This window comes from Neopsephotus bourkii, unplaced genomic scaffold (assembly GCF_033783945.1).
Source record: "Neopsephotus bourkii isolate Nb327-2 ecotype Australia unplaced genomic scaffold, CSIRO-AGI_Nbou_v1 NB_1511, whole genome shotgun sequence".
Taxonomy (NCBI): domain Eukaryota; kingdom Metazoa; phylum Chordata; class Aves; order Psittaciformes; family Psittacidae; genus Neopsephotus; species Neopsephotus bourkii.
This window is the reverse complement of record NW_026901987.1, coordinates 4,628,056-4,639,672: the sequence shown is the minus strand read 5'-3', so window position 1 is coordinate 4,639,672 and position 11,617 is coordinate 4,628,056. Positions and strand designations below refer to the sequence as shown.

At 39.6% G+C, this 11,617-nt stretch overlaps 1 long non-coding RNA gene across 1 annotated transcript; it reads left to right on the top strand.

Moving 5' to 3' along the window:
• LOC133221155 (uncharacterized) lies at window positions 1-9,605 on the top strand. The gene is made up of 3 exons (XR_009727909.1): window positions 1-160; window positions 3,784-3,908; window positions 6,082-9,605. It is a non-coding gene; the product is annotated as an uncharacterized LOC133221155 (long non-coding RNA).
• Window positions 9,606-11,617: the final 2,012 nt, after the last annotated feature.

The following is an 11,617-nucleotide window of genomic DNA, read 5'->3' as shown; positions in this document are numbered from 1 at the left end:
TTCAAGAATGTTTTCATTATTCTGTCATGCTGCTTCCTACTCTTCTTCAGTTCACTTTAGGCCAGAAAAGTTTAATTTTCTCTGTTGACTCAGAAAGGGAGCTAGCCTGTCAGTGAATGTGCACGATGAATCTCGAGGGAAGGGAATTCAATTATGTTGAGTAAGTTTGTTTTTTATTGTTTTACTTTATTTGTAATAAATACAAAAAGCTTATGGTGCCAAAGGACTGCAGTATAGTTGCATAAAGATTGATTACAAACAATAAAAGAAATAGAAAATATCACTGGTATATATACCGAGCCTCTGGTTTTTTTCTAGTTGCTATAGTAATGTTTGGCACCTTGGTTAGTTATTCCAGCAAGCTTTCTCATGCTACGTCCCTGGGAGATTTGTCAGTTCAGAAAGACTGAGAACAATGACTCTGCCTTGGATCTGAAGATAGACCTCATTAGTTTTGAGGATTAGACACAATACCTAACACAAACATGGGTAATCAGCATACAAGCATGGAGAGGAATACTAGGATGCTTTTAATGAGGCCACCCTTCCTGGTTATTAGATTGCTGTTCTGCACTCCAAAGACAGCTGGTTGTAAGTCTGGTGGGTAACCCTATTGAAACTGTCATCCTAATAATAGCTGCCCATGTTTAAGCCTAGACTAAACCAGCTCAAAGGCTTCTGCAACCCAGGGGGAGTTGCACTGGTATTCAGAGGACCACAGAAAAAGGTAAGTAACAAAAGGCTGGGTTTTGATACTAAATCAAGTCTTTGAAACATTTTTGCTCTGAGAAGTCCAAGTTCTAGAGGACTTAAACAGGAGTAGCTCTTTGCAGGTGCTGGTCCTTTCCTTTTGTTTTTCTTCACTATCAACTAAATTGTCAGTGTTTTTGCTGTTCTGGGAAGAATGAGAAAAAAGTGTCATGCGGCACTGCCACTATTCTCAGCTTTCCTGCCTGGCTTGTGGAGTAGATATTTTTTCTTAATAACCGAGTCTTTGGCCAACTCAGTGAGAATATCGGGTATTTTGCAACAGATCAGGCATGTGCCAGTTTCTCTGTGCTGTACAGAAGCATCCCCCCCCCCCCCCCCCCCAGCTTGAATTAAACTGCTGTAGACTTTGAAAGCTGAATATTAACAAAAGCTAAATTAGTAACAAAAAATATCTTTTAGGTCCTGCTGTTGTTTTCTTGCTGTTGTTTTTCATCTCATGACTGAGGTCTTACAGTGTTGGACTCTGTCATTGGCCATACCCCATGAATTCATATTTTTTGAAGTTCCTTGGCAAGTTGACAGGAAGATCAGTGAGGGAAAAGGGATTTTGGAGCTTCTGCTCTCAGAGGCAGACACACTTCACTCCTTCCTCAAAAATCTTTCACGCCCTCTTAATATTTGTGTGTGTACACAGACCTGCCTGGAGTCCTAGTACATCTCTTGAGAGTGCTGTATTTATAATAATTGCATTATAACTCTACGTTAATTAACACCATGGATGCAAAAATGACAGTTTCCAAATAGATCTTTTTTGCTCTTGAGAAGCATGTGCTCAGTCAGTAGGAAAGTTACAGTTTGGTAAAACTGATTGCTTTGGGTTTCTCCATGAAGGGCCTAACCAAAGGTGTAGGGAGCAGTCGAACTGAAACCAGAGATTTTAGGTAGAGCTCACATTGCTTTCCGAGTGTCATTAATGATAACTCTGTGACCAGGGAACTGTTTTTAAGAATCTAAGTTCCAAGAGTCTATTATAAACTTTGTCAGGAACCATGACAACCCCCAAGGTTTCAGGAATGCAAAGCTGACTTTAACTTGGACCCATCCACTTGGATCTCTCTATTTTGGATCTGGTTTATGTTGTGCTGGCCTTTTTCTCATGCACATTTGCTCATAAGGGGTAGTCAGTCAAGGGATTAATTAACACAAGAGCTTATGAAGTCTAATGTAAATGACAACTTTTTCTTGCAATGATTTCAGGTGGATGTGCTCCATGATATAGCTATCCCATGACCAAAAGGGTGTTAGTAGTGGTAAAAAGAAAAAAGGCAGGAAGGTGAGGTTGGGCTATCTGCTGGTGCAGCACAGACTATGAAGTCTAGTTACATAGAACACTGCAAAGAAAATGGTCAATGAAGACTATTAGGAATTAAACTGAGTAAGAGGTCACATGGAAGAAGATTTTTTCACTTGGTGAGGATGATAAAGATATTGAATGGCAAATCAGTTGTATAACAAGTTGTAAAATGAAGGTTATCTTACTAGCTGTGTAAGGAGGAGAAGGAGTTAGAGAAATGTTTCATAAGATAAAACACTGAGGAGTGGACTATAGTCCTGACTGCTCCAGATCAGCATTTCTTAACCTTGGAGTTGCTAGAAACAGCCAGTGAGGTACAAAACACCTCCTGTCATCCTAAGCAGCACTTACAAATTGAGGTGGAAAAGGTTTCTTGACAGACTGAAAGGAAGTAGTACCTCAGGAGAAGTTGATCAAGTCCCAGTGAGTGCTTCAAAGTAGTGAAGATGCTGAGATGTCCTATCTGAACATCTTTATTTTGTATGCTATTGGTTTAGGCTCCCTCTTGCAAAATGAGTACCCATTTATTTTGATAAGAGCATGCTCCTGCAGAAGGAGATGGTAAAGCAATTCAATCAAAGCCTTTTGCTGAGGTGGAATGGGCTTACAGTGTTCTAGAAAACTGGGGGAACTACAACCAATTTAGGGGACCTCATCTGAAAATTTTAGGTTGAAAATCCTTGCCAAAGTAAACTTGTACTAGACTGGATGATGAAGAATTGTGCTTTTGCATATATTAAATGTCCAACAATTTCACAAATGCCAAACCACTTATGCTATATAGGTGTCCAAATTACGGGGTGCTCAGGGTTCCTGTCAGGATCCTCTAATATTCTTTATGTTTTATATGGACTGAGAGCAGTTTCAGAGGGTAAACAACACAGGGTGAACAAGGGCACAGATAAATATCCAATATCTAAAGCTCAGATGCATATGCAGGATTTTCAGATCATTATAAATACAGAAATTTCAAAGTATTTGCTACCTTCACCTCTTCCCTCTGCTCCTCATGCTTTTTGTGTTTGTACCTGAATAAGTACCCATGTTTAAAACTGGCACAGTTTATAGTCTTGGACTTCTTTTTATCTTTAATCTGGTTGTAGTAGAAAGCTTTTCCTTTCAGAATTTGCTTTCTGAAGTTACACCAGTTGAACAGATGTTGTGTTTTTAATTTATTTGAAAACAATTGCCAATTACCTGCACATCTGCGGTCCATCCTGCCAATTAGCAGAGCCTGCTCTCGTGCTGGCAACCAATGAAGTGCAATGTAGCCCAAGGCAGAACACTTGCCTGTGAAGAAACCCAGCTTACTTTCAAGAAAGTGTGCACTAAATGCTAAGACTGTACCTAAGATGCACTTGGAATGCTGCTCAGAAAATTTCTGTTAATAGTTTACTGATTTCATTAATGAAGATTTTCTGGTTAACTGCCTTCCTTGTGCTGGTGTTATGAGGGAGAGAGTCAGATCACCTGGCTGATCTTGATGGAAATCATATTCATTATTTGGTTTTAACCTCCAAATGGTGTAAAAAAGGTCTTACTCTGTGCAGCTCTCTTAACTGTAGTGAGATCTCATAATCTGAAGGGGAGGGAAAAAGAAGAGTTTGGTATGCATTCAAGAAGTGGAAGACCTGCTACAGAAGAGCACTGTGTTTAGAGAGATCTAAAAGGGCACGTCAAGTCTTGACTAAGCAACAGCAGTGTGTCCCGTGTTTCAGGAAAAGGCCTAACATGGTACAAGTCAAGTCCCGCTGCCTGCACCCAAGCTGAATGATGAGTGCGTGCTCTCTGACTTGAGTATGTGGATTCCCTTCTGGTGGAGGTGAAAGTACAAGAAGAAATGGTAAGATGGGAAGAGCAATGATGCATATGTCTGGATGTAGTTATGACATGAGGCTGGGTACAGATGTGCTTAAGGGTCTCACCCAAACTGAGAAGCTTAGGGTGCTGCTTGAATCTGCTTATTTAGGTAGAACTGCTCAGGTCCACTGGGTGTTTTGGTGACCGGAGTAAACAAAAATCTCAACAGAAATGATTGCAAAAGAGGAGGGAGGGAGGTGGGGGAGGGATATCATCTGCCTAAATTTGGTGCCCAGCTTGTGCCTTCATTTCAGATGCTTAGTGGTGCATGGGCAGATGCATAAGATCCCCAAGTTATTGGCAAAGAAGAGCTCTTAGAATTTCTCCAGAGGTCAGCTGGGGACCTACAAATAATACTGGTGATTGCAACCTTAGATTACCAACAAGAAGTTGCTGTAAATTGCTGTAAATTTCTGTAAATTTTAGACCTGTCCTAACGTATGTGTTTTCCCAAGAACAAAAATAAAGCTGAAGTGTAGGGAGGTAGGACTTCATAATCACACACAGTTACTAAGCATCCAGTCATTCACAGCAGTAACTCTAAAGCCAATGCACCTTTTACAAACTATCTTCCAAAATTTGACTTCTGCTTGTTGCACAGGCTGTTCAGAAAAGAAACCCAGTTCGGTGACTGAATGCTTCACATGGGTTGAAATCAGCTAGCTCTGAAGTTTGTTAACACCAGTTTGGAAGCTGGGTTGTGTATGCCTTGGGAGACTATAATAAGAAGCTGCAGGAGAAATTAGAGGTTTTCAGCTATATAAACTTTTAGGAAGCTTCAGAACAGCTGGGAGCAATTAAGCTGAGGCTGGAGGAAGAGGTAGAAGAAGGGACAGGGAACTATTGTAGGTAATCAGATCTGTCAAGGCTTTAGGTTGAAAATATTTAGTTGAAAATACTTAGTGTAGTCTGCAGCATTTGGTGTGAGTGAATTGGATTATTCTTCCTGTTGTCTGAACTCTTCAGGAACCCCATATAATCTGGTAGGGTGTGCATTTGTCCAGTAGAGCTGAACAAGGTACAGAATAGGTTGGTTGACTGAAATGAGATTTTGTGTTCTACTTAGGCCTTCCCCTACAAGGGTGGTGACAGCAAAAGCCTCGTTTTGTTACCCAAACTATTAATGTTTGGGTAGGGTGGAAATGTACGGGAATTATATTATCCCACTCCAGAATTAGAATCCAGTCAAGAAACTGGGAAAACACTTACTGGCAGGAACAAATGTTCTTGTATGCTAGAGAATATGAACAATTATTTTTCATTTTAGTTCAAATGTATTTGAATACATTTTTATTGCATTTTGTAACATCTTTAATTAGAAGTTTTATACTAGAACCCCTGTACTCTAGGAGAAATGTCATTGTGGGTTGAAAGGTTCAACTCTGAATCAGTGCCCTGAAATCGGTTTTGGTTAATTTTAATGTGAACTGAATGTCAATTGTTTCTGTAAGTCTTTCCTGAATCTTGATTATCCTTATCTTATATGTTTTCTTTTTGAGTATATTAAACTTTCTTTTTTTAATTTTCAGACAATAGTCACCATTTTTCAGTATTTGTTATTTTCCTTTTGGTACCATTGCCTTCTTTTTTTTTGTTGTTTTATTTTGTGCTGTTTCCCTGCATGTCAGAAAAGCTTCAATTATATCAGGCTTTGAGGGGGAAAAAGATGGATCTCGGACTTTACAATAAATATACTACTTACTGCATTGCATCAGTTTTTTCTTTTCACTTAATCTTTTTTCTTTTCTTCTTGATGAGAATGCCAGATCTTTAGATGCCAAACTGTGAGTTGGTCCTATTCACTTTAGAAAAGGCCTTTTCCGCTGTGTTAGCAACGAACTGGCAGGTTTCAGTTAGAGCATGGTCCATTGCCTGCTTTGGAGCTTTTCTGCTTTTCTTCCCAGACATCTGGGCTATTGGCTTAGTGAGAGAGACACTGGACTTACTGTCCTACTAATCACAGGATTAACCACAGAACGCTTTAAAAATTATTTTGCTGATGATGTAGCCCAGCTTTTCCTTCAGTGAATACTCATGGCCACTGAGAATCCATTCTTCTCATCCAGTTTTCCAACGTATTGCTTTATTTTGGCAAAGTTTATGTAATTCTTAGTGTTCCATTGTCCATAAGGCCTCAGATGTTTATTTCTCTGCAGTTTTACATGGGATACAGCAATGGGTCAAAGCTGCGATTTAAGCAGTATGATCCAATGAGACAATGGGAATTTTCTGTTGCTTTAGTAAATACATGGGTTTGTTTACTCAATACCACATAAACTGCATCCAAGCAAAACTTAATTAGGTGCTCTGCCAGGAAAATACTCTGAGAAGAGAGGAATGGATAACAGCTGGTTCTGTCAGCTGTTGCAGTTTTCAGACATACAAAGGTAAGAGAAGTGTGACTGATTTATTTCCACCAAAAGAGTAAACAGGTGAACAAGCATGACTTCTTCACTTAGGTTATCTTATCTAACATGACAAGAAGGAAGACAATCTTATTTGATGGTAAGTCATGTTGAAGCTCCTGTGCTGGGTCTAAATCCTTTGCAATTTCATTATATCAACAGATTTGTGACCACAGAATTTTTCCTATGTCAAGGACATTAAATAAAAAAAAAAAAAAACCAAACCAAAATCTTAACACAAATATATTTACTAAATAGGTTTCTATTGATATTTTTAATTATTATTACTGTTTCTGTTGTTGTTCTTCATGCAGTCGTAAAATACATTTTATTTTGGGGTGCCCAAGTCTTGATTTTTCTATTTTACATATTTTTACTACACTTAGATCTTGATGACTTTGTTTGAAAGAGCTGTTTATGTAGCAAACCTCCTCTTCCTCTCCTCCCATAACATTCACGATGGCAGCTGCTACTTTGACTTGCTTTTTCCATAGGCACACATTGTTGCTGCCATCCCCTGGATGGAAAGCTGTCATTTGGTTCCCGGTATGTGGTAGCTGGTGAGGTTTGTGATGTTGTGCAGCTTGGAGTAAGTTGGAGTATCACCAGCTGAGCACCAGCTGTGCTTTGTTACAAAGGCAATTTGTCACCTGTAAAATACTGCAACTTACTGTCCCGTTGCAATTTACCATTATCTTGCACAGAAATGCTCTTTATTTGTCACCTAAAGGAAGACTTTGTATGCTGAGCATGCTTCAGCCAGTTCTTCTAACACTGGATGGAAGAATAGAAAGGAAATTCTAAACTGTTTTCTCCTTTATATATTCTTTTAAATTACTCCAGAATTAGCATTAATTTCAAGAGACCAGTAAGTACTGTTCATCAATGAGGAAGCAAGTGGTTAAAACTGAACCAGCTTTGGTGCAGTAGTGCAAATACAGTATTGACATACCAGGCTGTTATAGATCAGCCTCTGAGGCTGGCATAGCTGCAAATCAAACTTCTCATATTGACAGACTGGTTATCACTGAGATTACCCTGAGGATGACATCTGAGAACATCCAATGCAAACATGCTACGGTGGTCAAAAATGGATTTACTTTTTAGTTTGGCCTATTCAGTCAATCCTACCGTATTTCAATCCTGGTCTGGCTGTCACAAGCAGCCTCTCATCTGAAGTTTAATCCTTTGGTAATGAATTGTTTTCTCCCATGTGGTTGTGCAGCTGACTCACCCTACAGTGAGGTTTTATGTGGTTCTGCAATGTGACAAATATGTTAATGTATGCAGAACAATGCTTCCAGTCCTGGCAGATACTTGCTGTATCCATAATGTCAATAATGACAAACTTCTTGCATGCTATAAAGTACTCTGATAAGGCTATATGATACAGCTCACTGAACTTAAAGTTGATTCTGCCTAATGATCAAAACCCAAAGAACAGCTCTTTCTGCCTTTCTGTAGCAGTAATTTAATAAGGTAAAATACCATTAAATTCAATGAGGTGTGATTAACAAATACACAGAAGCGAGAAGTCCATAAAAATGTGAGCTTGCACTTCATTGTTGTCTCATGGGTATTTAGGTGCTTTGGAGAAAATGATTAGGGAGGTGGAAACTGAACTTTTTTCAGCTTTCCTGCAAAAAAAAGAATCTTTAGCTGACATCCCATTTAAGGGCCAAGTACTACATTCACATATAGTGGCAGCATAACAGTTGCTGAGATTTTTTATTTATGGCCATATGCATTTTTAATGCCAAGCATAATTTATGTCCTTGAATTTTGCATATTTAAGAGAAAATGATGTTTACAAAGATTATGAAATAAAAATCAAATTGTGTTTCTATGTTGGTAGAATAGCTCTTGAGGAGACAGAATGTTCCCAGAAGATGCTAAAACAAACATGCAAACAGAACTCTAAATTAGGACCAAGGCAAGAGTTCAAGTGCTTTATTTTCTTTCTGAGACAGGCATCTTAACTGTTTGCTTCAAAGATACAGATCAAATAAATCCAGAAAGTTACATTGCCTTGTTGAATCACTGTCTTAAAGGTTATTTTAACTATGTTGGAATACAAGCTTGAGGTCCATTCAGGGTAATTCACTGTGCAGACACAAGACAAGGCTAACCCTTATATATCAGTAGAAATAAAAAAGTCTAAAAATGGAAGAAAGAAATGTCTGTACTAATGGGCACCAAATGTCATAACTTCAGCTTTATCAATGGTGTTAATGGCAATTTTTATTATCAATGGGTGCAAGTATGGTTTTAGATGATGGTGGCTGAGAGCTTTGCAGGAGCAGTTCTTGAAAACCCAGTACCTCTACACTGCACATGTGTATGTGTGTATGCATACAAGTATTTCGTAGACAAGAGACTGTAGATTAAATTCAGCACAGAATCAGTTTGCATGGTCTGGTTTAGAGGTTAGAGGCAATTTAACCCTGTGAGTTTAAATGTGTGTCTGAACTGAGTGGCACCTGACAAGCCTCACAAACATGCACAGCAAAAAACATAAAAACATAAAAAAATTGGGAAATTACTGCATCAGCCTGTGAGGTCTAATGCCATTTATAAAAGAGGGTCATAAGACAGCTTCTAGCATGTTCACACTTGCTGCATATGACCAAAAGCATATGTACAATGACAAATCTGGGTCAGAGTCAGGCTGTCTGGCAGAACACTGAGCACAGCTGGGCTGACCACAGAGAAGCCATTTTCCAAAACCTGGGCTTCGTGCACAGCTTGTTGAGGGTCATGTGCTCCTGCCTTTCTCAATGGGTTCTCATGGGAGTCAGCCCCAAACTGACCTAATTAAATGTCTGTGGTAGGAGGCTGCTGCCTCCGAGATGTGTCTGGAATGAGCTACTGGGAGAAATGATTAATCCTGTCTGTGAGCAGAATGTTGTTTGACATTCACTGGTTTGTCAAAGCTTTCCTGCAGTAATGTGAGTTTGAAGCACAGCAGAGGCCATAACAGGAAACTTCTGGGGAACACTGCTGTCTGAATGGAAGGTGGCTACAATCAGTGTTGGTGCTCTTCCAGCAAAACTACTCCTGCTCCCAGATCATGGCATGGTCTCTTAGAACAAATCTCTCTACCCTGTTGGCTATGATTTCAGTTGAGCTGTGGTAGCCACAAGCAGAAAGGTGGACATTCAAATGGAGGGGTAATAATTGTTCAACCCTAAAACCTCATCTGTCAACGCTCTCAAACAGAACTTTTGCATGAAAAATATTTTGTTGTAGTCTGAGACAAATTAAAAGCAAACTAAACATTTCCCCCCTCTTTTAAAATGAAAATAAACATTACCAGGATATGACAATTAATTAATCCTGGTTAATTAATCCATGTTTGGCTTGGTCTGGCTGACCTAAAGAGGTAAATTAATTCTTCCCTTCCCTTTCACCTATTATTCTGGTAAATCAGCAAACAGGGGAGAAGAGCTTAACTGGACATCTAATGTAACAGATTTTTTTCTGAGTGTCAGTAGCTGTTAAGGTTACATGAACTCTGGGAGGTAGCAATCCAAGATCTGACCACTTTGATGTTCTTTGCAGTTGTGAGCATGTAAAGTCCTTTGTACTTTAACTGTTTTACTACTTATGTGGCTATTGTCGCTTTTTGAGAAGAGAAAGAAAAAACAAACTTGACTGATAGGAGGAGGAGAAGAAGGATGAAAAGAGCTACCATTTCACTGGTCTTGAAGTAGCTGCTGATGCAGGTATTCAGTATCACCCCCTGGACCAGCTCCCCTGGCCTCTCCTCAGAGGAAAAAATGCTTCAACCCTCTGGCTTGCTGGCCCTCTGCCTGATGAATTCGGTCCAGGTTAACAAGGTCTCTCTTGTACTGGGGAGCCCAAAATTGGACATAAGACTCTGAATGCAATATCACCAGTGCTGAAGAGAGGGCAAACATTACATAGCTTGACTTGCTAGCAATAGTCTTCCTAATGTAGACCAAGATGTGCTTGGCTTTTTTCCCTGCAAGGGTGTATTGCTGGCTCTTGTTCAGCTTATTGTGCACCAGGACTCCTAGGTCTTTTTCTACAAAGCCACAGCCTGGATTCAAACTTGTACTGGTGTATGGGTTTGTTCTGGCTTATTCTGTACTTCCCACTGTGAATTTAATGAGGTTCCTGTTGGCCCATTTTTCCAGCCCTTTCTTAATGGCAGCTCAGCTTTCTGGCATATGAACTACTCCCTACAATTTGGTATGCTCCACAGCTTGCTGGGGGTACATTCTCTCTTGTTACCTGGGTTGCTAGCAAGGTTAAGCAATACTAGTTCTAGTAAGTGTTTCAAAATGTGTCTATATGGTTAAGAGAACTGTATTTTTGTGTTTTGTCTTATTCCTACTGTGCTTGCTGAGGCTTCTATGAAAGTGAGATTTCTGTTTCACTGCAGACTAAAGAATGGAAGCTATGTGCCCATTTCTCCCCTTTTCCCAGCTATCCATGACTCTATAAATAGGTTGATCAATTTATTTAGCTGCTATTCTGTACCTTTAAAATGTGGTTAATGTTTCCAAAGCACTGTGAAATGCTGTACTGAAAACCTGCCAAATATCATTAAATAGAGATTTGTGCTTCTGGAATATAAAAATAAAAGCCTAATGTCTCAGATATGAAAGGAAAATCCCAGTGTGTTTATGAGCATAATTCCAATTCTAAATGTATCATTGTCAGAAAAGCCTCCATCTTTTCTCTTAGGATGGTCCTAAAAAAGCACCTCTCTCCCATCCCAGATGTTGAATCAATTCATGAGCTCTGGATGATCTTCAAAACCAAACCCAGGCCACTAACCAGTACTGACACACCTAACGCACAAGTTCCCTTGACCTTGAATAGTCCTCATGACAGGACCACAAGACTACAGCTTTTGAGGACAGCCTCAAACTGTACTTTCTCCTTCCCAAGCAGAACGCACAAGCAGAGCCTAGGTGTACTGGTAGACTGTCAGTAAAAGCTCAGTCTCAAAGAGATGTGCTCCTAGTCAGTATTAGCAGGACCTTACCTCCATGCACATCAGGATGGTTTTATATTTGATTTTGGTATTAAAGATAATGAATGTTACTTAACAAGTAATATTGGTATCTCTGATGGTTTACTGGCTTGCATGACAATTCGTAGGGCAATGAGAAAACTGTTGTGGGTTCTCTCTGTCACACAATTTCACAGTGACAAGCAGTAACTGTTCAGGTAACTGGCCATGTCCGGAAGTTATGGGTGGTTTAGGAGTGGTGGACTTTCTCTGACAGCTTTTCTGTCAAGTAATATGTAACAA